At 40.5% G+C, this 3,444-nt stretch overlaps 1 non-coding gene across 1 annotated transcript; it reads right to left on the bottom strand.

Annotated features, from left to right (window-relative positions):
- Window positions 1-2,994: 2,994 nt before the first annotated feature.
- LOC111824119 lies at window positions 2,995-3,194 on the bottom strand. Its single transcript, XR_002827216.1, has one exon. It is a non-coding gene; the product is annotated as a small nucleolar RNA SNORA74 (small nucleolar RNA).
- Between the last annotated feature and the right edge of the window lie 250 nt (window positions 3,195-3,444).

Below are 3,444 nucleotides of genomic sequence, written 5' to 3'. Positions count from 1 at the left end.
CTGATTGATTTCTAGTTTTATGTCATTATGGTTAGAGAACATTTATGATATAATTTCAATCTTCTTAAATTTATTCAGACTTGTTTTATGTTCTAACATGTGGTCTATCATAGAAAATATTCCATGTGCATTTGAAAAGAATGTATTTTCTACTGCTTTGCAGTGAAATGCTCTGCAGATACCAATTAAATCTACCTGATCTAGTATGTCATTCCAGGTCACTATTTCCTTTTAGATTTTCTGTCTGGCATATATATCCATTGATGTCAATGGGGTATTAAGATCCCCTACTATGCCTGTATTGCTGTCAATCTCTCCGTTTGTGTCCATCAAGATTTGCTTTATATATTTAGGTGCTCCTCTGTTGGGTACATGAATGTTTACAGCGGTTGTATCCTCTTGCTTGATTGCTCCCTTTATCATTATGTAGGGTCCTTCTTTGTCTCTTAAGATAGTCTTTGTTTTAAGTCTGTTTTGTCACATATAGGTATTGCTACCCCAGTATTTTTTTTTTCATTCTCATTTGCATGAAATATATTTTTCCTCTCCTTTACTTTTAGTCTGTATATTCCATTCTGAGGTAGGTCTTGTTTTCTTACCCATTCAGTTACCATGTTTTTTAATTGGAACATTGGAGCCATTTACATTTAAAGTGATTATTGATAGGTATGTATATTTTGCCATTCTATTCTTTTAACTATGCTCCTATTTTTTTCCCTTCTTCTTGATGCTTTAACAATTCTTGAAATACTGGTTTGGTGATAATGAGCTTCTTTAGCTATTGGTTGTCTGGGAAGCTCTTTATTTCTCTGTCAATTTTAAATGATAGCCTTGCTAGGCAGAGTAGTCTTAATTGTAGTTCCTTGCTTTACATCACTTTGAATATTTCATGCCAATCCCTTCTAGCCTGAAATATTTCTGTTGAGAAATTAGTTGACACTCTTATGGGAGCTCCCTTGTACGTAACTAAGTACCTTTCTCTTTCTGCTTTTAAGATTTTCTCTTTGTTTTTAATCTTTGCCATTTTAATTATGATGTATTTTGATGTGAGCCTTTTTGAGTTCATCTTGTTTGGAACTCTCTGTGCTTCTTGGACTTGTCTTTTTCCTTCACCAGGTTAGGGAAGTTTCTGCTCTCATTATTTATTTTCATAGGGTCTCCATCTGTTGCTCTTTATTTTCTCTTTCTTGTACTTCTTTGATGCAATTCATGTTCTTAGGATTCATGTTGTCCCAAAGATCCCTTAAACAGTCCTCATTTAATTTTTTTTTCTATTTGCTGCTCTCATTGTCTTCTGCTCCCCTGTCTGCCAAATCACTGATTTGATCTTCTGCTTCATCCAATTGCCTATTTCTTTTAGTGTATTCTTCATTTCAGACATTGTATCCTTTACTTCTAACTTGTTTTTTTTTATGGCTTATATGTTCATTTTCATGCTTACCATCTCTTTATTGAAGTTCACACTTATTTCATCCATTCTTAAGTTCCTTTAGAACCCTTATAACCATTTTCTTCTTTAATGCTGTATCTGTTGTTGCTTGCCTCTACTTCATTTAGTTTTTTTTTTTAAGGTGTCTTCTGTGCTTTAATTTGGGGCATGTTTCTTTGTCTACCCATTTTGGCTGTCTCTGTGTGTTTGTTTCTAAGTATTGCACTATTAGACGCCCAATCTTGGCAGTGTGGGCTTATGTAGTAGGTGTCCTGTGAGACCTAGTGGCACTGTCTTCTTTTTTCCAGAGCTGAGTGTTATAGGAATCTCCCTTGTGTGTGTTATGTGGGCCCTCCTGTTGTCGTTGAGTCCACAATGTTATTGGCCTATAAATGGTTGACCTTCAGGCTGGCTGACTGTGAGGATCAACCCTGACCTCACATTGTATGAGCTGCTGCTCAGGTGCTGACCACATGGAGCTGAAGGGGTCTCATCCTGTTCTGGTGCCTGCCAAGCTCTCTCTTTGGACATGCTGCATATTAAGCTAATTGGATCATGCTCTGGTGTCGTCTAAAGTTGGCCACTGTGTGTTTGTCCTGGGAGGGACTCTGGTGCCGGCCAATTTCAGATGCTTTCTGTGACTGGCCCTGGGCATTCTATTTGGAGCTGCAGAGCAATTCAGTTTGCGGCTGCCTCTGCTGGGTCAGAGTGAGTTCAGGAAGGTCCAAGCAGTGCACCAAGGCTGACTTTTACCTGCAGTGGGACTGGGGGAAGTTCAGCAAAAGACCCAAGACAACCCTTAGATCTGCCTCTGCCTGCCTGCATCTGCCATGTGCCTGTTAAGCTCAGTCACTGAAAGAGCCTCTTGGAGGTATTCAAGTAGCATGAGGTAACTTCTCAGTGAGTTCTCAGGTAGAGTGAACGGTGTTCACCAGATTGATGCAGGTTCAAACTTGTTGTCTGTGCTGGGTTTGAGGGCATTCAGCAAATGTTCCAGGGTATACCAGGTCTAGCTTCCACCTACTGGGTCTCACACACCTTTGAGAAGGCTACAAAAGACCCAGGCCTGGCTTTCTTTGTAGGAATAGAACTAGAATGTCAAAACAGGCTACTTCGTAGGGTTTAAGATTTCTGGGATTCATAAGGTTTCTGAGATCAGCCATGTGAGCTCAAGTACTTTGCAGAGGGTCAGAGGGTTGTCCGAGGCCATGGAGCTGCTTCTTGTTGTGGGTGATTCATGGTCCCCTGGGATGCAGCTGGAGAGTGAGATGATGGTGATGTCCTGCAGCTCTGATCCCATCACTGTGTCACAAAAAGTTTAGTCCTCTGGTGTGTACCTGATCCTCACAGATGCATCCCTCCATTTCCATCCTAAGATAACTGCAGTTCTCTTCGGATGTCTGACCAGATGCATGTTCACTGGCTGCATGGGCAGCACCATCCCTGCCTTCTTTCCTTAAGCTGGGTGAGCCAGGCTGGCTGGGGTGCAGGGAAGGGCAGATAAAGGGCCCTTGGGTGGGTTGAAATGCTATTAGAACCATTAAGATTTTTAAAAATATTTTTCCTGTGTCTGCTCCTTCATTAGAACAAAGCAACCAAAGTGATGCTTAGCTCACTCTCATAGAAGCACAGTTCTGCCTGCACCAGTGCCACAGGTCACCAGAGCAGTGAAGGGGCAACTGGAGGAAGAAGACAGGGCATTCCTCCCCAGCAGTGTAACACCCTCACAGGCATGATGCTGTCTGGAGAGCTGACCCCTGCTGGAGAGCTTAAGGCTTTTAGGCACAGAGTGTAATGATCTGATTTATATTTTTTAAAGATCACTCTGATTTGCATTTTTATTTTTATTAAAAATTATTTTACTAATTTAATTTTTTATATTAGAGATGACATTCAATATTAGTTTCAAGTGTATATAATAGTGGTTTGACATTAATATGACATATAGAGTGAACCCCTGATAAGTATAGCATGGGGGATCTTTTAAAAGGGTATTAATGAAATTCATGAGGGCT

The sequence above is a fragment of the Myotis lucifugus genome, unplaced genomic scaffold (genome assembly GCF_000147115.1).
Source record: "Myotis lucifugus unplaced genomic scaffold, Myoluc2.0 scaffold_939, whole genome shotgun sequence".
Taxonomy (NCBI): domain Eukaryota; kingdom Metazoa; phylum Chordata; class Mammalia; order Chiroptera; family Vespertilionidae; genus Myotis; species Myotis lucifugus.
Note: the sequence above shows the minus strand (reverse complement) of the source record. Positions and strands in the feature narration are given on the sequence as shown.